Source organism: Prionailurus bengalensis, chromosome D2 (genome assembly GCF_016509475.1).
Source record: "Prionailurus bengalensis isolate Pbe53 chromosome D2, Fcat_Pben_1.1_paternal_pri, whole genome shotgun sequence".
NCBI classification, from domain to species: domain Eukaryota; kingdom Metazoa; phylum Chordata; class Mammalia; order Carnivora; family Felidae; genus Prionailurus; species Prionailurus bengalensis.
Window position 1 is genome coordinate 9,920,316 of NC_057351.1, and position 24,084 is coordinate 9,944,399.

The window sequence follows — 24,084 nt, forward strand, 5'->3', positions numbered from 1 at the left end:
TTAGAGATGGTATTAGTCCTCAAACAAATGTCTTTAGACTCTGAAATAATGACCCTTTCCATTGTAGTATGGTGCCTCTCCACAAAGGTGATGCTCCCAGCTTTTATAAGTTATGGAAGATTACAGTTTTTATAGATGGAGAGAGAATATATTTGAGCAAATGCACTAACACTCTGTCCCTTATGACTAAATATTCTATTTTCTCTGTAGGCAGCTGAGATTGGAGACTATAGCAAAGTAGAAAAATAACTGGATCCCAAAAAAACCTTAACCTTGGCTTCATCAGTCCCATGCTTTAACTGAAATAAGTAACAGCCAGTAGTATCTTGGTTTTTGACTCAGCAAAAAGTGGAGAATAGAACAGTTATGCCTAGTCAGATTTTAAAATTGCATTTGTGCTTATATCATTTTTTTTTTTTGGTTCTAGGTCATTTCGAATTCCTCACTTTGAACTTCAAATCTTTGTGGGGAAGAGTTTTTAATTTTCAGAGCTAAAACAATGAGTTTACAGAGTTCAAATTTGAGTTACTACCCTGCTAACCTCTAGTAGAAGTTTTCCATAAGGTCTCGCTCAAACAAAAATGTAAATACTTTCCACAGTAACATCCTAATTTCTGACCTAAATGCAACTTGCAGAGCTTTCTGAAGCTTTTGTTCTTAAAAGACTCAAGCAAGGTCAGCTGACATGGAAAGCAATCCAACAGGGCAAAGACAGCTGAAATGATTAGATTAGAACTGACAGGACGACGCAGTAAAAACAAACCAGAAACCTCAAAATATCTTAGGAGTACTTTCCTAACTAAGTTCTAACACCAAATTACACCTTACTCTTTAAGGAAAATTGAAGATGAGTTATTTATGTAATGTTTTACATTTTGTTTTTTGAACTGCTTTTAAAATATTTCAGTATTCTAACGCGGAGTTTTTAAATGTGTGGAAAACTTGGTCATCCAAACATAAACCACTAAAATATACCAGCGACTGAGGTAAATTAATTTGACTTAATTGGTTAAATTAGTATTGATTATTGATTTTCCTCTCTAAGTTAAAAATCATTGGCTAAGGGAGGTAATGCAATTTCTTAGAAAAGCCTGAGGAAAATAGAATTCTGAGGCAAAATCACGCATACCAGGCAATTTGGATTGGTTTTCCTGAAGTTGTTGGCTTTCTAATGCTTCCTATTCTAGAATTTCCTTGTTGAATTCCAAAATAAAGAAAACCTTTTTTCCAGTTAGAATCAGGTTCTAGATAAAGATTTTCTAGGCTCATGGTGGAAAAAAGAAATCCGTGTCTGTTGGGCTAGATCATTTTATCTACCTATCACCTAACTGCGTCTACATAGGCACAGATATATATATATATATATATATATATATATATATATATATATGCACAGATATATATATGTTTTTTATATATATATTTTTATATATATATATCTTTTATATATATATCTTATATGTATATCTTTTATATATATATCTTATATATATATCTTTTATATATATATATATCTGTCTCTATGTCATATTGTGTATATGTAGGGGTGTGCATGTCTGTGTATGTGCATGTGTGTGTATAAAGTTATATTAAGACATCTAAGAAATTTTTCCAAATATTTCCAAAGAGTAGAGATTGTTTCCCATCATAGAACTTTTTTGCAGTGACTGTAAGCACGTGAGTCTTTTTTTTTATAGTTATGCTCTACAACATGCTCCCTCGCTTCTACTTCCTGGAGCCCCTTAAAGTACATGCTAAGAGCACGCTACCTAGAGTATTAAATCAGTAATAATGATTGATACATGGCAAACTAAGCAGTAATTATGTTTTGAAGATCACATTGTAAATAGAAAGTATACATTACATCGATGCAAAGATTTTTATCTTCTTTCTTTAAAAAAAATTTTTTTTACATTTATTCATTTTTGAGAGATAGAGACAGAGCACAAGCGGGCGGAGGGGCAGAGATAGAGGGAGGCACAGAATCCGAAGCAGGCTCCAAGCTATCAGCACACAGCCTGACACGGGGCTCAAACTCACAAAGCAGGGTATCGCAACGTGAGTGGAAGTCGATGCTCAAGGGAATGAGCCACCCAGGCGCCCCAAAGATTTTTATTTTCAATGATAAAATATATTTTCCCCACTCTTTTTTCCTTTAAAAATTAGTGAAGTATAATTGTCACACAATGTTCTGTTAGTTTCAGGTGTACAATGTATTGATTCAACAATTCTCTATATTACTCCCTGCTTTCTATAGTTACCAGCAGTCACCATACAACATTTTTGACTATATTTCCTATGCTGTGCTTTTAATCACCATGATTTATTTACTTTATGACTGAAATTTTGTCCCTTTTAATCCCCTATATCTATTTTGCCCATTTCCCACTACGCCCCTCCCCCACCTACTGTCCCTCTGGTCACCATGTTTGTTCTCTGTATTTAAGAGTGTGGTTTTTTTCTTTATTTGTTTTGTTTTTCAAATTCCACTTATAAGTCCAATAATTTGTTGTTTGCCTTTCTCTGATTTATTTTACTTAGTATTATACCCTCTAGGTTCACTCATGTTGTCACAAATGTCAAGATCCATTCTTTTTTATGGCTGAGTAATATTCCATTACATATATATCATAAATATATATGTATATATTTATACCACATTTTCTTTATCAGTTCATTTGTCAGTGGACATTTGGGCTGCTTCCATATCATGGCTATTGTAAATTATGCTGCAGTAAATATAAAGGTATATGTATCTGTTTTAATTAGTATTTTGATTTTCTTTGGGTAAATATCCAGTAATGGAATTATTGGAATTACTGGATCATATGATATTTCTATTTTTAATTTTTTGAAGAACCTCCATATTGTTTCCATTGTGGCTGCATGAATTTACATTCCCATAAACAATGTATGAGGACCTTTTTTTCCCCACATCCTCACCAACACTTTTTATTTCTTGTCTTTTTGATACTAACCATTCTGACTGCTATGGAGGCGATATCTCACACTTCCCCAGTTATTTTTAAAAAGCTGAAAAGACTGCCAGGCAACACACACAAGCCCTTAGTTAGACACTTGTTGCTTTAAAACCAGTTTGATAGAACACGGTCTCGTCTCCAACAAAAGAGAATAACAAAAAACCCAACGTGTAATGTTTATAATTTCCTTTTTATTTTCCCTGTGATATATTTTTTGTCACTAGAAAAGTAAATACAAGCTGTTTTAATAAGTTGAATTATATATGTAAATTTAATAAATCAATATGTATTAAATATATAAAAGGGAATATGCATATATGAATCTTACTTTTGCCCTTAGTTAATTTTTTCATATTAGGAGTTAATTTGTATCATTCTATGCAATATATTTTCCAAATATGTACACATTCTATAAATTTACTACTTTGTGCTTTTTAAAGTATTTTCAAATATATAGAAGATATAGAAGTCAATGTATATGTATTTGTGTATACATAGACTCACAAACATGTACAGCTTAATTTCTGTAATAGCAGCTCTATTTTACAATTCTGGTTACTGACTTGCGAAACAGATCCAATTTTGTTTTGGAGAATGGCAGACAATAGTAAAAAAAAAAATCCTTCTGTCAGAAAATGTATAATATATGTGGCCCAAAATGACAGAGGTGCTAATACACTATGTAAATGCAGGCTATGAACAGAGAATATAGTTTTCTTTTCTACAATTCTTTCCCACAGAAGTACTCACTATCACACAGAGGAACACTCCTTTTGCACCATTTCAAATTCTCTCATGCTTTGAAGCTTTCCTTGTCTGATGTGTTGAATAGGAGAACAGTTCCTATTCAATTCCCTCCCTTTGCAGTCAGGTGGGCACAATATTCAAGAGGGGGGGTGGAGGTAAAACCACAGGGGGTGGTGCTTGATCAAAGAAGACAGGAACCAATAGATAAAGTTCCTTCCTTTCTCTTTCCAAGAATCTGGTCCAAAACAGGTGGCATGTGATCAGCAATCAATCACCTATTGGTCAGATTCTAATATTATATTCTAATATAACTTGATAACACATACTTGTACTGGCTCGTTCTTTTTTCCTGTTTCCATCCCTTTGTTCCTGACTCCAGATACTAGATGGCATTTGCAAATAAAATATCCACAGTAAACGTTTTCCTTAGGCTCTGACTTAGGAGAAATGAAGTTTCCTGACATATTGTAAAATTTGGATATGAATCAATAAGGATAGAATATAAATTCATTGATTTTAATACTATTTTACCTTAAAAAACCAGATTCTCCACATTTTTACATAGTATCCTTTGCCATAAAAAATCCTGGAAATATGTTACTTCTTTTTGATTAAAAACCTACATAGGAAGAGGAATGAAAACAAGATTGTAGAAAGGCTGACTGTTCCCCATGTTAGCCGTCAATATAAAATTCACCTCTAGATATAAAACACTAAGCTATAAAAGTCTGATTTCCTAGATGAACAGAAGATTATAATTGAATTGGTATTTTTAAGATTAAAGTTATTCATTTATTTATTTAATTTTTAAAGTTTATTTATTTTGAGAGAGACAGAGACAGCATGAGCCAGAGAGGGAGAGAGAGAGAAAATATCAAGCAGGTTCTATGCTGTCAACACAGAGCCCCATGTGGGGCTCGAACCCACGAGGCCACGAGATCATGACCTGAGCCGAAACTAAGAGTCAGACATTTAACCGACTGAGCCACCCAAGCACCCCAAGTTTAAAGTAATTTAAACAAACTAGTTATGAAAAGACGTGTCATATGACGCAGCAATGTAAACCCCAATTATTCACCAGTGGGGCCCCTCCTATGTGTAATTCCATAAGACAAAGTAATCACATTTACCTGGAAACATTTCCTTTATAAATATCATGAAATGGTGGGTAAAATATAATAATTAACATTTAAATGCATATCAAAACTCAGAGGAGGCATCTACTGACAACGAAGGAGAAAGCTAAGACCAGAACAATGAATGGAAGCTTCATTGTGTCACTGATAACACCCCAGCTGCAGAGTAGCGTGCATAATTATATGTATAATGAATGATTTAAAAAGCCATTCTAATGCATTTATAAATGCAAGTTAAATGGTCAATGATCCAGACAATGGATACCAGGCCAGGGTGCCCATCACGAGCTCTAATATTAGATTGAAAGGTTGTTGAACATATGGTTTCCTCTGGTATGACTTACAAGTCAGAATCTTCTGATAATCTGCACTTTTTATGAGTTTTCCAGGTTACTATTATGCATTCAACTCAACGGTTGACTATAGACCAAAGTATGGGCATCAGTACTTTAGAGAAACATATACCATTAAAATTTATTCGAGAATCTCAGGAGAATCAAGATCAAATCTCAGAATCTGACACAAATTCAAGAAACTTTCAAGGAATAACCTCTAATAAGTAGTTCCGGAATCCAAACCAGAAACATTGCAGGTAAATTTATCACAATTTTAAAGAACAGAAACAGGTTTTTGTAAACTAATTTGTAAGTACAGAAAATAATACAGGCCCTTTTAGATTCTTTTTATAAAGCTATTAAAGTCTTATTATCAAATTTCAGTAATTTCCTCTTTAATTCACATTTGATAAATAGCTACATTCCTATAGATAGAAATTTAAAAAACAAAAATAAAAACATTGGACCCTGATAGCAAGAAAGACTTCAAACTTTTCAGAAAAAAAATCAACAAGACATGTATAGGACTCTAGGAAAAAAACCTATACACTATGCTGAATGATAAGAAGACAAATAACTGGGTGGCTCAGTCAATTAAGCATCCCACTCTTGATTTTTGCTCAGGTCATGATCTTAAGATTCATGAGTTTAAGCTCTTCTTCGGGCTCTGTGCTAGCAGTGTGGAGCCTGCTTGGGATCCTCTCTCTCTCTTGCTCGCTCTCTCTCTCTCTCTCTCTCTCTGTCCCTCCCACACGCACTCTTGCTCTCTCTCCCAATATAAATAAATAAATTAAAAAAAAATAACTGGGGACTTTTAAAAGTACAATGGTAGTTGCCAAGGGCTGGAGGAGTAGAGGAAATGGGAAGATGTTGGTCAGAGTATGAATTTTCACTTATTAAGATGAACAAAGTCTGGGAGCTAATGTACAAAATGGCGATTATAGTTAATACTGTATTGCATACTTAAAATTTGCTAAAATTGTCGATCTCAAGTTGTCTCACCACACACACACAAAAATGGTAAGTGTGTGAGGTGACGGATGTGCTAATTTGTAATGTGTATGTCTATTAAATCAACACACTGCACACCTTTTAAAAAATCACGTTGCACAACTTACAGATAAACAATTTTTACTTTTCCATAATACCCAAAAAAAGTGATAAAAATTTTTTAATTAAATAAAAAAAATTTAAAAAGTCGATGTGGGAAGAAAATTAGGACAATTTAGACAATATAAAAGTGGAAGAAAGGGGGCGCCTACTGGCTCTGTCTGTGTATTCTGCAACTCCTGATCTTGGGGTTGTAAATCAGGCCCCACTTGGGTGAAGAGATTACTTAAAAATAAAATCTTATAAAAAAGCACAAAAAGGGATTGTACTTTCATACATTACAGTACAAATGATCAACATTTGTACTATTGATAAGAAGAAACAAAATTATTAGACAGAAAAGAAAATCTGAAACGGGATAAAGTTTATCATTCAATTTAATATGATTTGAAAATTTGTAAATAATAAAACAATTCTCTGTTAGATGATAAACACCAAAAGAATATGGATTCGATCACTAAGTGTCAAAATGGAACTTTTGAGCACATGGAATGATTATATGTCAGGCCACAACATATATTAGTGTATACTGAAATATTGATTTATAAAAATATATGTTTCAGCATTCAGATTAATAGCGATTCCACAACAAAATATCAAATCTATAACTAGATCTTTACCTTAAATAGGCCTTCATTATTACCCAGAGAGTTAATCTTTTTTTTTTTTTAAACTGGATCATTCTCTTGAGTTCTATTGGGTGTCAGCAGATTCTTTTGTATCATCCTCTCATGAAGCAATGGCACCTAAAACAGCACATCCAAACCTGAACTTGTGATCCCCAATTAACTTTCAATTTAATCTTTTCTTCTCAATTTTCCCACCTCAGAAACTGCCACCCCATTGACACAATTGTCCATGGCTGTGATGAGTCTGTGATAACTGGCTCGTCATCATCCTTCAGATCCCATCTAATATGAAGGTCTAGCCAGTGACCTCTGAAATTTAATTTTCATTGAATCCAAGATGTCCTCTTTAAAAAAAATCACAAGTAACATATGTATCCTTAAGAGAGATTAAAATTAAACAAACAAACAAACCCCACTAACTATACTATGGCACATCTTAAATTTTAGATACGTCTTAATTTCAGAGATCTTAATACTTGCCAAGTTCTCAACTGGAACTTGGTGGAAGTTTCTCTGTAACTCATGATGCCCCAGATGTGTACCTGTAAGTCATACTTTCATGATTCTTTTTTTTGTGTGTCTAACTTACTCCCTTGCCCTCTCTTTCTACTCAGCCTCTCTAATCTTGTTAATATTTTGGGATTCAGTCTTTTCTTCCCTTCGGACTAGGTAAATGTCTCTTGTTTTAGACTTTAATGTTTTTGTGCCTGTCACAGAACTTCATAAAACTACATAGAAATATCACTGTAGTCGCTGAATCATTGGATGATGCATATAATTAAATTTGAACTTTTATTGCATTGTAGCACACATACCAAAAAGAAATAAAATGTAATGTACAGTTAAAAAGATTACCAAAAAGGAAACACTCATGTAACCACCACCATCAAGAAAGAGAACACTAAGGACATGATAGAATGTCCACCCGACATGTCTATCTCAATAGCTACCCTCCCCCCCCCCCCGCCAATGATTTAAGCTAGTCACTTTTCTTTTTATACCACAGTTTAGGTATGATTGTCTTGAACTTTTCAAATTTACAGTCTCTTATTTTGTGTTTATTTTTATGCCTAACATTATTATTGGGTTATTTATCAGTTGTGTAAGCTGTTCTTTCTCACTGCTGTAAAAAAATTATCCAATCTTCTATTTTTGACTAGAACACACATAACATTATATCAGAAAATTTGGTGAAATATAGAAAATAACACATTATATTAGTTTTAGGTATATAGCATAATGATTTGACATTTGTATGTATTATAGACTATCACTACAATAAATTAACATCCATCATAACACATAATTACTTTTTTCATCTTGTGATGAGATCTACTCTCTTACCAACTCACAAATGCACAACACAGCATTATTAACTATAATTATGCCTTTTTAAAAGATATTTCCCTCCTCTGGGGCTCCTAGGTGGCTCAGTCAGTTAAGCATCTGACTCTTGGTTTTGGTTCAGGTCATGATCTCCTGGTTCCTGGGATCAAGCCCCGCATTGGGCTCTGCCCTGACAGCATGGAGCCTGCTTGGGATTCTCACTCTCCTTTCTCTGCCCCTCCCCTTCTCATGTTCTCTCTCTGTCTCTTTCTCTATCAAAATAAATAAACTTAAAAAAAGGTTTTTCCTTCCTCCACATCACAATATTCTTACATAGTATATTTAAGGAGTTCCCTTTTTTTCCATTTCCGTTTAGTGCTGTAATTCATCTAATACTCATTTTTGAGATTTTCATATATGCTCCAGTATTACCCAGTCATAAATCATATATCCATATAGGTGGATCTGTTTCTCTTATTTATATTCTGTTGTATTGGTTTATTTATCTAACATTGCTTCAATAGGATACTCTCTTAAATACTGTACTTTCAAAATAATATTTAGTAAAGAATCTGCTCCCACTTTATATATCTTACTTAAGAACATTTCTCATTTTTGGTCTTTTAAACTTCCACATAAATTGTAGTCTGAGTTCATCAAGTTAAAAAAGAAACCTGATATTTTCGTGCAACTGCATTTGTTTATTATTTATCTTTTCTTATGGGACTTTTAGTTGATTGCAAAATATATGAAAAAGCTTCAGAGATAATTTGCAGATAATCATAATTTGTAGGATCTTACTATTTTCCATTTGTCATGACTTAAGTCTGACTTTTAAAGGTAGCCATCGGGGCGCCTGGGTGGCGCAGTCGGTTAAGCGTCTGACTTCAGCCAGGTCACAATCTCACGCTCCGTGAGTTCGAGCCCCACGTCAGGCTCTGGGCTGATGGCTCAGAGCCTGGAGCCTGTTTCCGATTCTGTGTCTCCCTCTCTCTCTGCCTCGAGCCCCGTGTCAGGCTCTGGGCTGATGGCTCAGAGCCTGGAGCCTTTTTCCAATTCTGTGTCTCCCTCTCTCTCTGCCCCTCCCCCATTCATGCTCTGTCTCTCTCTGTCCCAAAAAAAAAATAAATAAACGTTGAAAAAAAAAATTAAAGGTAGCCATCGATGCTAGAAATGCATTCTTACTTTAATCCAATAACAAAGAATAATATGATTAAGCTTTATTTCCTTTTAAGTCTAGTATATTTCTGCCTCATGCTTTCTTCATGGCAGAGGTTTGCAAACTACAGACTTTGTGTCAAATATGGCCTGCTGCTTGTTTGTATTAATAAGGTTTTATGAAATACAGTGATGTCCATCTATTAATATTGTCAATGATGATTCATTTTACTACAAAAACAGAACTAAGTAGTTGCTACCAACAGCATAACCTACAAAACCTAAAACATCTAGTGCCTAGTCCTTTACAGAAAAAACTTGCTGACCTCCATTTCAGGATATAGTGCTTTATGGTCTACACAAAGAATGGGGGTCAAAAAGGATTTCCCTCTTTGGCATGGTCTGGACTCCATTTGTGCTCTCCAGCCCCTGGAGCTTGCCCCAATCACTTCTCAGTATCTCATCCTCTTCTCTCTTAAATGGCAGATGTCCCTTATAGAAAAGATGTCCCAGATGCTAAGTTCAACTACTTGTGTTTTCTTCTCTTATTTCATTGCTTTATATTCTTCATTATGCTGCAGCATTGCTATGTCTTCAAAAGCATTTTAAAAACATATTTTCCAGTATGTCTCTCCGTTCTCAGTAAAAAGGTTGGTACACATTCCATAATATGCCATCAGTAGAGGCAGAATACTCTGTATTTAAACACACACACACACATATATATATATATATATATATATATATATATATATATATATATATATATGTCTTCTCTAGGACATCAGCTTCATGAAATTCTGGATTGTATTCCTGTTCTTTCTAGAAATGTATCTCTAGACTCTACTGTAGAATTTTCATTGTGTTAAATTAATGACTGGAGTCATACATAACTGTAGAACTCAGGTGCATTCTTATCCCAAGGCTCTTATTGCACAGGGCATCACTTCCCCAAATTGAACTGTCTGCCATCAGTGGAAGCAAGAACGGGCAAGAACTTGATAAATACTATTTATGATATGAAATATTAATAATCCTGAGCTGCAACAAAATGGTACTTTATGAGCAATGTAAAGCTGAACTTTATTGGTTAAACACTTGAATTTATTGAACGGCTTGTGGATGTTAAAACCAAAGAACTTGTTTTCAACTTTGGAAAAGTGCCTTTTCTCCTTCTGGGAATAGATCTTTCAGATAAATAATAAGTAGGCTCAATGCTTCCCCTCAGAGAGAAGACCCAGATGTCTGCAGAATAGAGCTTTAGTCCCAAATAAGATTCATTTTTCTGAGGGCCTCTAATTGTAATTCAAGAGCTTTTGAGATGATTCCATACTGGAATGAAGAGAGGGTCTTATAAATAGAATCTTTTTAAAGACTTTAATTTATATGAAGTGGTCATTCATGTTGTAGGGTCAATTAACCAATCTGTGATTTAGAAGAACTATCACATGTGCGATCACCTTTTCAGGAGAGTTCTGAAGAGCATGGTATGACTTTGATGATATATGCTAACATGGCTCGTCCAGCTACACATATTAAAGAAAGTACAGATAATGAATGTAATTTGTAATGAATGAATGTCATTACAAAATCACACTCGTTTTAATTTTTTTTCTGTTAATGACATGATCAGTACATCCAATGACGATGGGAAAAACACTCACAAAATCAAAAAGAACCTATTTTATTTTTCATTTTACTTTGACTCCTGAACTTAAAGAGATTCTCTAGGTGACTGTTTTGCTATGTTAGAGGGTTAGGGTTCCAGACCTCTTCTGTCCCCTCACTTTCTTCTTTAATAGAGTACTGGTATGTATGGGAGAAGGATCTGCTTGTGATCTCATGGCAACTGAGAAAAGACCAGATCTTAAAGATCCCTGTACTGTTTGCTGGATCTTCTCGGGGCTGCTGTGGAGCTAGACTGATCTACCACTCGATATTCTGAACATGGTGGAGCGATCCCTTTGGATCCCTGGCTTGGTTATACCGGTTCCATCACTGCAAATGAGATTTAACCTCTGGTCCAACAGTCCTGAGCTCTACAAGCGTTCAGGTGTGCCGCTACCTAACACTACCTCGGTGCCACCCCGATGGGCAATTTCCAGGATCCTTGTGCCCTATGTACAAGCATTATGGAACCAAGGATCCTATCTTAGTTCATTTACGTACTTTTCTTCTGCTAACACTTTCATAGCATATCTTTTATGGTGTCATCAATGATTTACTTATATATATCTTGAACTAAAATGTTTAAGTGCCTCCTATATACAGGTTGGTGCTATACATATATATTTATATATAGCTAAACACCTAGAAGCATGCACATAATGCTAATGGTGTCTATGCATAATCTAGTTCTGTCTTGCTTCAGATTCTGTGCCTCCCTCTCTCTGCCCCTCACCTGCTCTCTCTCTCAAAAGTGAATACACATTAAAATTAAAGAAAAAAAATAAATAAAAGGAGCTCCAATAATTTTGGTATCTTCATGTTTAGGTTAAACAATTGATCGTGTGGAATGAAACTTCACAACTCCTATTTGATAGATTCTGGCACATTAGCCAACCCTCAAAAATTAACATGAAGATAAAATTTCCTAAAAGGATCCTTTCCCTTTGTAGAATTTTATTTCAAAGGAAAGTTTTTCAGACACACAAAATTATCTTCTCTCTGGTTTGCTGTTCTTAAAAGCCAAATGTATTTCTTTCCTTTTAATGAGAAATACTTCAGGAAGATGAATCTTGAAGAATGTCTAACACCATATAAATAAAAAGAACAAATTTTCTATCAAATTTGAACTTATTTATTAACATATTTCTCTGAAGTTACTTTCCTTAGAGAGATAGAATCCCTGGGCTCATAATTTGTAAGACTAATAGTGTACTAGGGTATAGTTTAGAAAGCCATCATACCACTGAGATAAAATACCATTCTAGCACAAGTTTGTAATAAAGGTTACACTAAAGAAAATAAATATTCTGATGTTCTAACATTGTTTCAGAAAGTGGGAACGTTTGAGCATTGTTTGAGGAAGTATGAACAAAAATAAAACCTGAATATGGCTCAAAAAATATCTTGGGAACATAGTTGCTCATAAATCTTTAAATAAGATTACTTCAAGATTCCTGAGCAAGAGCTGGAAGTTGGAGCTTTGTCTTGTTTGCCATAGAACAAAGCAATACTATAAAATAAAATATAAAACAAAATAAACTTCTTCTATTTTGACATTATGTTTGGATCAGATCAAAGGTCTTGGGAGAATGTTGATTTTCATTTCAAATCTTAGGTAACTAGTTTCATTAATTGAATGGATTTACATTGGCATTGATCGTTTATTGGAAGTGACCCAACCATTCTTAAATGATATAGTATCCTAACCAAATTATTTTTGATTATGTAAGAAGGATGATACTTGGTTTATATATTTTAATATTTATATACATAATAAATTAATATATTTTAATATTAATTTCAAAATTAATATTTAAATACATACTCATTTAAGTAAAAGAAGGTCATTTAAGTAAAGCTTCTTTTCTCCAGGAAATAGCTTATGATTGTTTTATTAGTTTATATTTCTGTATTTATATAGGAAATAATCAAATGAATTTTTTTCATAATAGTAAATTTACATTCACTGAAATTCTTTCCCTATAAAATATGATTGTAAGATCTGATAAATTGCTAGATTTGATTTTTAATGGATTACCATAACATAGTAGCATAATTTCTTAAACAACATTGCAGATTTTTTTTGCTTGTGATATATGATATGATATGTGTGTGTGTGTGTGTGTTTTCTTTGCTTTGATTTACATACATATTCAAAAAGAATTGGTTAGAAAAATACCCAGGAGGTGTGACTAAGAGAACTCCCCCTTATGATGTTGATCGTGATCTCTCCTCTTTCATTCATGATCTTATTTATTTGGGTCCTTTCTCTTATCTTTTTGCTAAGTACAGCTAGGGGGTTATCAGTTTTGCTAATTCTTTCAAAGAACAGGCTTCTAGTTTCATTGATCTGTTCTACCTTTTATGGTGTTGTTTGGTTGGGGTTTTTTTTGTTTCTTTATTATTTATTTCTGCCCTAATCTTTATTATTTCCCATGTTCTGCTGGTTTTAGGCTTCACTTGCTGTTACTTTTCTAGTTCCTTTAGGTGTAAGGTTCGATTGTGTACTTGAGACTTTTATTGCTTCTCGACAAGGCTGTAGTGCTATATACTTCCCTCTTATGGACCGCCTTTGCGCCATAGGTTTTTTGGACTGTCATGTTTTCATTTTCATTTGCTCCCACATTTTTTTTTGTTTCTTCTTTAATTTCCTGGTTAACCCATTCATTATTTAGTAGCATGTTCTCTAACCTCCATGTATTTGTGGTCTTTCCAAATTTTTTCTTGTAGTTGGCTTCAAGTTTTATAGCCTTGTGGTCTGAAAATATGCATGGTATGGCTTAAATCTTTTTGTACTGGTTGAGGCTTGATTTGTGGCTCAGTATGTGTTCTGGAGAATGTTTCATATTAAATCAAAAAGAATATGTATTCTGCTGCTTTAGGATGAAATGCCCTGAATATAACTGTTAAGTCCATCTGGTCCAGTGTGTCATTCAAAATAATTATTTCCTTGTTTATCTTCTGCTTAGATGATTTGTCCATTGCTCTGATTGAGATGTTAAAGTCCCCTAATATTATTGTATTATTATCAATGAGTGTCTTTGTTATTAATTGATTTATATATTTGAGTTCTTCCAAGTGGGGGCATAAATATTTACAATTGTTAGATCTTCTTGTTGGGTAGATTCCTTTATTATGATATAGTGTTTTTCTTCATCTCTTATTACAGTCTTTGTTTTAAAACCTAGTTTGTCTGATATAAGTATGGCTACTCCAGCTTCTTTTGATGCCCATTAGCATGACAAATGGCTCTCCATCCCCTCACTTTCAATCTTTGGGTCTAAAATGAATCTCTTGTAAGCAGTATATCGATGAGTCTTGTTTTATTTTTTTAATCCATTTTGATACCCTTTGTCTTTTTATTGGACCATTCAGTCCATTTACATTCAGAGTAATTATTGACAGGAATTTAGTGCCATTGTATTACATGTAAAGTCACTTTTCTGTGGATTGTCTGTTCCTTTCTAGTCCTTGTGGTTTTTGGTCTCTCTTTCCCCTTCAAAGTGTCCCTTTGAATAAGTCTTCCAGAGCTGGTTTAGTGTTCACAAACTCCTTTAGTTTTTGCTTGTCTTGAAAACTTTTTATCTCTCCTTCTATTCTGAATGACAGCCTTTCTGGATGAAGTGTTCTTGGTTGCATATTTTTTCCAATAGCACATTGAACATATCATGCCACTCCCTTTTGGCCTGCCAAGTTTCTGTGGACAGGTATGCTGCTAACCTTATGTGTCTACCCTTGTGGGTTAAGGACCTTTTGTCCTTAGCTGCTTTCAGAATTTTTTCATTATCTTTGCATTTTGCAAGTCTTACTATATGTTTTGGTGTTGACCTGTTTTTGTTGATTTTGAGAGGAGTTCTCTGTGCCCCTTGGACCTGAATTCCTGTTTCCTTCTCAAGATTAGGGAAGTTCTAAGCTATAAGTTGTTCAAATAAACCTTCTGCCCTTTTTCCCTGCTCTTCTTCTTCTGGGACTCCTATGACACAGATATTATTGCACTTTATGGGGTCTCTGAGTTTCCTACATCTACATTTGTTATCTAATAGTTTTATTTCCCTCTTCTTTTCAGTTGTATTATTTTCCATAATTTTATATTCTATATAACCTATTCTTTCCTCTGCTTCTTCCATTCTCATTGTGATTATAGTAATCAGTTTTGCATCTCAGTTATGGCATTTTCCATTTCAGCCTGATTAGTTTTTAGGTCTTTTGTCTCTGCAGCAAAGGTTTCTCTGGTGTCTTCTACACTTCTTTCAAACCCAGCTAGAATCCTTATGATAGCTGTTCTAAATTCTTACTCAGATACATTACATACATCCGTTTTGAGCAAGTGCCTGGCTGTGATTTCTTCTTAATCTTTCTTTTGGGGAGAATTCCTCTGTTTTGTCATTTTGTCTAGGTTTCGGTCTTCTGCATGTTATGAAACGTGTTATGTTTCCTGCTCCTGAGACTAATGCTGTATTAAGAAGGGGTCATACACTGTCCAGGGCTAGCACTTCAGGAACTGTTTCCAGTGTATGCCATGTGCACAGTGCTCTTGTGTTTTAGCTGCTCTCTGCCACAGGTCAGTCCTCTCAAGAGCTCCTCCTTGCTTGCAGTCGGGAGTGTTTGAAATTTTAGCTAGGTATGCTTGGATTCATTTGTTAAAATAAGTGTTATACCTGCTATGTTCTCCTCCTCCAATTGTGCAGATTGTTCCTTAATTCTCAGATCGATCTCCTAGGTGTTCAAAAATGATGTGATGTTAATCTAGACATGTTCAAGGGACAAGGCAAGCTCAGGGTCCCCCTACAACTTTGCCATCTTAACTCCCTCTCCATTCCATTTTCCAGAGCATCTGCACCAGTTTGCTTTCCCATCAACTGTGCAAGAGGATTCCCCTTTCTCCATATCTTTGCCAACACTTGTTGTTTCTTGTGTTGTTGATTTTAGCTATTCTCACAGGTGTGAGGTGATATCTCATTCCAGTTTAAATTTGAATTTCCCTGATGACCAGTGATATTGAACATTTTCATGAATGTGTCTATTGGCCATCTGGAAGTCTTTTTGTAGAAATGTCTATTCATGTTTTCTACCCAATTTTTAAATTAGATTATTCATTTTTGGTTGTTGATATTTAAATTAGATAATTAATACAAAGTTTTTAACATTGATGTGAGATATCCAATATCCAATGATTATTACATTGTTATATGTAATTATTACGTTGTTACATATTAATTATTACATGTAATAATTATTACATTATTATTACATTGTTAGCAGCTCTTATTGTAGAATAAAACACAAAATGTGCATGACTGAGAAATAATTGAATAAATAAATATCATGTGCATTTATTCTATCTGTAACTATGGTCACACTCTCTTTGCTTTTCAACTTTATTCCACCCTCATTGGAGGGTGGGATGACTTCCCTATGAACAGATCAGTGATTTTCTTTATCATTGTGTATCATACCAAGAGTTATTTCTGTAATGATTAGTTTGGATTTATAGTAATTTTGGATTCACAGAAAAAAAAATCTATCTTGAATGGTTTCACTAATTCATGTCACTCTACTCTTATTCTGGCCTGTTAGGGATTTTGAGAAAAGTAACTCGCCTCCTGGCAAAGGAAAATGAAGAAGATTAAGGCAACAGGAAAACAGAAAACAAAACAAAACCAAACAAAACATAATCTGTATCACATAATCTTTTCCTGCCTGTCATTTAAATCAAAGCCTGACTATGGATTGGTGACAATGTCTTTAAATTTTTCATGTTTTTGACACTTTGTTTATCATCTCCAGCTCTTAATTTTGTTGAACTCATTTAAGTGATTTGGGGAGGTGGGGTTTCTGCGGTGAAGTTAGTTCAAACAGGGGAAAGACCAAAGGTGCATATAAGGATAAGACTGAAATTCAAAAATATTCCCCCCAAATCCTAATTCATCCATTAGTTTCATTTATCTACTGTTTCTTCTCTCATTAGCTTGTTATGAGTAAGTGACGTGCTTTACCAATAGAACTCTGTGTGTTTCCTCTTTTCCCCTACCAGCCTGTACAGGCCTTTGCATAAGATGCTGGGCTAACAGGAGGGTTTTGGACTAACGATTTGTGAAGTATTTTACTTCCAGCTGGGAGCGAATGTCTCATATCTTGTGGCATACGATTACATTTATAAGAATGATTTATCGTCTTTCATTTAGACAGTAAGAATCGTGACATCATTGTGTTCATACCAAAGCGCACGGAATTCAGTAAGGGTGTCTGGAGATGTTACAGTTTCAGCTGTGATCGTTCTTGTGCACAGAGATGGAGAAAGCCTGTGAAGCAGTTGATGTGCCTTAATGCGGACTCTGTGGGGCTGAGCTTTGGAGCAACTGCAAGCCCCCACGGGAATGGCATTAGTAAGTCTCTGCGCACTCCCAAGAAGATGAGATGGCGGCCTGCCATCGCCTCTGTGCTCACTTTCCACTGAGCCACTCTGATCTCTCCTGAACTCACCCACTCTTCCCTAAAATCCTGCATCTCAAAACACGGGGTACACTGTGGAGCCTTCCCTGAATGAAATAAATAGGCATCTGCAAACTAAAAATAATAGATAATATGGCGTGGTAATTGTCAGCCTACTCCATCTTCTCTGTTCTCGATGGCTCTTAAGTGTGTGTGTGTGTGTGTGTGTGTGTGTGTGTGTGTGTGATGGTTTTTCTTTCTGCCATCTGCGCTAGTCCAGTAAGAGCATTTCCTGCTGTGCTGCTCCTGCTCCTGCAAGTCCTCCCATGCCGGCTCTCTGACATTCTTTCAGATCCTTCGGCATAGCTCCTTTTTGTTCTCCGGTGCATCTTCTCTCCTCTTTCACGGCTTAGCATCACCAACCCACGCTCCCCGCGTTGCAGAGGTGTCCAGTGTTTTCAGGATTTGCTACTGGCATAATCCGATAGTTACACCACCAAGCTGGTACGTTGTTGATAATAAAATAGGATGATCAGGCAAAAAAAAAAAAAAAAGCAAAACAGCAAACGAGAGTTAAAAGTAAGATGCCAAACCAAAAAATGAAAGTAAAATTGTAAATTGTATTAGTCACAAAGGCGGTAGAAAGCATTGGCCTGTGTAATTGCTCTTCTGGAAAAGTTTTCTGGTCTCCCCACTCATGGGCTCAGGTGTCCTTGTTTTTTTTTCTTTTTTTTCTTTTTTTTAATAAAATTTATTGTCAAATTGGTTTCCATACAACACCCAGGGCTCATCCCAACAGGTGCCCTTCTCAATGCCCATCACCCACTTTCTCCTCTCCCCACCCCCCATCAACCCTCAGTTTGTTCTCAGTTTTTAAAATTTTTTTTTTCAACGTTTATTTATTTTTGGGACAGAGAGAGACAGAGCATGAACGGGGGAGGGGCAGAGAGAGAGGGAGACACAGAATCAGAAACAGGCTCCAGGCTCTGAGCCATCAGCCCAGAGCCTGACGCGGGGCTCGAACTCACGGACCGCGAGATCGTGACCTGGCTGAAGTCGGACGCTTAACCAACTGCGCCACCCAGGCGCCCCATGTTCTCAGTTTTTAAGAGTCTCTTATGATTTGGCTCCCTCCTTCTCTACCTTTTTTTCCCCCATTAGACTCCCTGTACACATATCTGTTATAATATTTATCACACAGACATGTTCTTGAAGGTTTATTTATATCTCTCTTTTATTAGAGTGCAAGTTTACTGTGAGTAGAATCCCTTTATTCATCGTTGGTGCTGGTACATAAGACATGTCCAGTATATGTTTTTACAATGAAATAAATTACAGGAGACTATTTAATTCTTCTTTAAAATTTTTTTAATGTTCATTTATTTTTTAATGTTTTTTTTTAATGTTTATTTATTTTTGAGACAGAGAGAGACAGAGCACGAACGGGGGAGGGTCAGAGAGAGAGGGAGACACAGAATCGGAAGCAGGCTCCAGGGTCTGAGCCATCAGCCCAGAGCCTGACGTGGGGCTCGAACTCACGGACCGTGAGATCGTGACCTGAGCTGAAGTCGGACGCTTAACCGACTGAGCCACCCAGGCGCCCCAATGTTCATTTATTTTTGAGAAAGAGAGAGACAGAGCATGGGTGGATGAGGGGCATAGAAAGAGGGAGACACAGAATCCAAAGCAGGCTCCAGGCTCTGAGCTGTCAGCACAGAACAGAGCCCAACGCGGGGTTCAGACCCACAAACTATGAGATCATGTTCTGAACTCAAGTTGGACGCTTAACCAACTGAGCCACCCAGATGCCCGAGGAGACTATTTCATTCTTGATGTAATGTGTGGAAGAAGAGAAGTATATAATACAAGTTAACTTTATCTCAGGTTTAAAAATTCTACTACTGATATAAAAATGGTTAATAAACTTATGAGGTAAAAAAGTAAATAAGAATTTTTTTCCCATTATATGTACTAGCACATAACAAGTCTACCACCTGCCACTTACATCTTTCCTGGAACCTGATAAATTTAGATGCCTGTTCTCGGTAAAAAGGAATTATATAGAAATTATCGCAGAGTTGATTTCTTAGTTCCAAAATACTTACTGCCAATTGACTAAACTGAGGTATGTCCTCAACTTGATTGCTCTCTGATATGAAAGTCTTTTGTACTTAAATTTTACTATCTTAGATGTCAAGTTGTCTCATTTTGTGAAGATAGAATTAACAGGGTAAGTTTTGTATAGGATAAATTCTTAGTTGATTTTTAAATGACGAGTATGAAATGACCCATTTCCTTAAAAATAATTAGTAGTTTTAGTAACAAGTTTTTTTTTTTAAAGTTCAAAAACTACAAAGGGTATACAAAGAAAAGTATGACTTCTTACCTCAGAAAGGTCCTATTCTCTCTTCAGAGATACCCACCCTCTTTTATTTATTGTATTTATATCAGAGATGTTCTACACACATTAAAGCATACATTTATGTACAGTACTATGTTAGCCATTGTTAAATAACACATAAATTTGCAGCTTAAAACAATCCACGTTTATTATTTCACAGTTTCTGTGTGTCAGTAATCTGGAGATGGCTTAGCTGAACCTGCTGATGTAAGACTTCCCACAAGGCTACCATAAGTGTGTAGGTCAGGGTTGAGGTCTCATCTGAAGGCTCAAATGGTGAAGGACATTTCTCTTTTTTTTAAGTTTATTTATTTTGAGAGAGAGAAAGAGAGAGCATGCACAAGTGGGGGCAGGGGGCAGAGAGAGAATCTCAAGCAGGTTTCACACTCAGTGCAGAGCCCAGTGTGGGGCTTGATCCCACCACCATGATATCACCACCTGAGCCCAAAATCAAAAGTCAGATGCTTAACAGGCTGAGCCACACAGGCGCCCCTGGTGAAGGACATTTCTAACCTCACATCTGTTGGTTGGATTTAGTTTCTTAAAGGCTATGGGACTGAGAGTATCAGTCCCTCACTGGTAGTATTGAGAAGCCACCCTCAGTTCCTTGTCACATGGACATCTCTAAGACGCCAATAGGGAGAGTCTGTGACTACAATAGAAGTTGAAATCTTATGAAATTCTAATCTTGGAAGTTATAACCCCTGAACTCTGTGGCACTCTATTGGTTAGAAACAAGTTACTTAAGGGCAGGGGTTTCCACAAGTGTATGAGCAGCTGTCATAGAAACCCGTCAAAGTCTGTACCCTGACTCTGAAGTATGCACATCACTTTCCCATGCCAAACACATTAACCTGCCCATCCCCAAAAAGTCCTTAAGGCCTATTACAGAATTTGCTCCAAGTCTAAAATCTCATCTTAGGGATCAGACTCAGGTGCAGACGAGTGTAGTCTGTTAAGTAGAGCTCTTGGAACATGATTTCTCTTGATCTGACTTGTGAAATCAAAGCGACAAGTAATCTCCTGCCTGTCTTACCAGTATACAGTGGTGAGTGAGGTGAAAGGGAGCAGCTACACAGCCCTTTTCCAAAAGGGGCTAATTGGGGAGGAAATAAGAATCCATAAAAATTTGGAAATCCAGCTGACCAAATGTTGGAGGGTCCTTGATTATGTTCAAGGCTTGGGAGTAATCCTTTGAAACTGGGTTGTTGGTTTTGTTTGTTTGTTTTTCATTATTTTTTAGCAATTGATGCATCCAGTTTTGAATTTTTTTTCCCAGGAGTTGTTCAAAGATGTTAATTGCTGTACTACATTTAGTACCTTTCAAAATCCCAATAGCAAATTTAGAAGGGGGAAAAAATAACTACTAGTGAATGGCTTTTTGGCTTTCAGTTGGCCATCCCTTTAAGATATATCCCCAAAGCTAAGACAGCTTATGGGATACACACACCTTTGCAGTTTTGAAGCTAGTCAAAGACTTCATTTCTGCCTCTAAAAACCTCCATCTGTGCCAGTAGGAGAAGTGACAGTCATTTACAGGCCACCTTCTGATTGAATCCTTTTACATCCATTCTAGATGAGATGAGTATATACTTGCGAGTATGAACTTTAACACAGTGTTAAATACTGCTCTTACAATGATGGGTATATGGGGCCCAAGTGCAGAATGCAAGTCTTCCATAGGTGTGTTTATTTCTTCTGGTCTTAGTTTTGAGGGCTCCTGGTTCTGTGTTCTGCACTCCTGTTTTGGTCCTTCAACTCTCCCTGCTTTTCTTTGTGAAAAATAGCATGTGTTTTTCACTGTGTGAGAACTCACAGTTCTCTCAGTGTGCTCACTGCCAGTAGAAATTTAGGGGAGACCAGCAGTGTCTTTTCATTTTATATTCTCTTTGTTTCTTTTAGTTAAAACTGCCAGTGTTTTTGGTGCCAGGATTTTCTTAAAAGTTTGTGGGCCTTCTGTGAATTTAATTGGGATTCAATCCATTAGGCAAAAGCCGTGCCCCAAATGTCTTCTAGATAAGCCCTCTTCTACCTTGGGCTCCTGTAGAGGCTGAAGAACAATGCTCTGAAGGTCCCAAATGCCTTATGGTTAGGCATACCATTAATCTCTCTAAATGACTCGTGTTTGGTGACCGACTACTCTGATAATTCATCTTTTGAAGTTTTAACAAAGACACTCAACTTTACCTCTAGACCAGGCCTTACTTCTAGAATACATCCTTCTGAGAATGCCTAGAAGTCATTTCTCAATGTTAGCATCTTTTACCATCTGAAGAGGCTGAAGACTTTGCAAATCATCAGTTCTGGTTCCTTTTTTGTCTGGCAATTCATCCTCAGTTTTTCCCTCTTGCACTTTACTATAAATAGCACAAAGGAACGAGGTGGCATATTCAATAGCTTGCTTGGACATTTTCTTAGCTAGATAACCAAGTTTATCATGTAGATGCTTTCCACATAAGTGAGATAAAAATTTTGTTAAGCTTTCTACCACTACATAATAAGGATCCTCCTTCTTCCAGTCTCCAGTAACATGTCACTCACTTCTTTCGAGCCATCATCAGCAGTGTCCTTAATGGTTACATTTCTAACAGCCTGCTCAAGAGAGTTTAGGTTTTCTCTATCTTTCTTTTCCAAATCCTTTAGCCTTCAGCTACTGTCTGGTTGCAAAACCACTTCTTCCCTTTGTCATGGGTGCATCCCACTACCAGGTGTCAAAATATGTATCGGTTATCTATTGCTGGATAACAAAACATCACTTATTAAGCAGCTTAAAACAATGCATATTCAGTACCTTAGTTTTTCTTGGTCAGGTGCTCAGACATAGCCTCACCGGGTCCTCTGCTTCGGGACTATTCAGAGACTTTAATCAAGGGGTCATCCAAGCATGGGTTCTCTTCTGAACACTCAGCTTGGAATGAATCCATGTATAAGCTCTCTTCTTGGGCTGTTGGATTTAGGGATTCAGTTCCCAGCTGACTGTTGACCCAAGGCTGCCCTTGGTTCCTTCCCATAAGGACATCTCCAACAAGGCTACTTGCTCTATCAAAGCATATAAACCAAGGAAACAATTTGCTAGCTAGATGGACATTCTTATGTAACCTAAATTTTGGTCATCTCCCATCACCTTTCTCATAGTTTAAAAACAAGTCAGTTTCCATGAGACTCAAGGTGTGGAGATTACATAAGGGTGTAATTACTGGAGGCAAGAATCTTTGGGGACATCTTAGAGTCAGCCCGCTACAAATTCTCTCCATCATTTTCTTCCCACCATATATATAACTTGACAATTATTTCATATAAGTGTATACAGACATATTTCTTTCTTTAAATGGCTTCTTATTATTTTTATCTATAAATAAGTCTTTCTGTATATTATATCCTTGACTGGTGTTATTTTATAAAGGAAATGCAATGTGAAATGAAAATCATATAAATCTATTATGAGTAGGCTTCATAATTCTATAATATGCAAGTGGGCATATTTTACTGAATTTATTCCTTTTTTCAGAAATTCTTATGGTCTTCTCCATTCTAAAATCCATAGAGCAGTAAAAGTGACAAGCCCTTTGTTACTTGTCATTTATTATGTCTTTTCTCCCAAACTGTGATTCATCCTAGTGGAAAGAATTGAAATATTGGCAGTATTCTCAGCTTGATTTGTAGCTTTCTAAAGGCTTAATCTTATGACCACAATGAAGTCAAACCTGAAAATGATAATAATTGTATTAATCTAACAGAACTATTAGGTACTGTGATTCTAAATGTAGAACAGGTGTCACTTAGTAATGAAAAGAACATGTAGAAATTTCTGTTGATCAAATATATTTTTTAAATGTTTATTTATTTTTGATAGAAAGAGAGACAGAGCACGGGTGAGGGAGAGGCAGAGAGAGAGGGAGACACAGAATCTGAAGTAGGCTCGAGACTCTGAGCTGTCAGCACATAGCCCGATGTGAGGCATGAACCCATGAACTGTGAGATCATGACCTGAGCTGAAGTCAGACATTTAACCAACTGAGCCACCCAGGTGCTCCATGTGGGTCAAATGTTTGAGTCAAATCTCTTTGAAACTATGATAAGGGGAGACAGAAAGCATTGTACTTTGAATACTTTGTTGATTCATTTTATGTAGAAACCTATTTCTGTATCACTGCGGTTTTT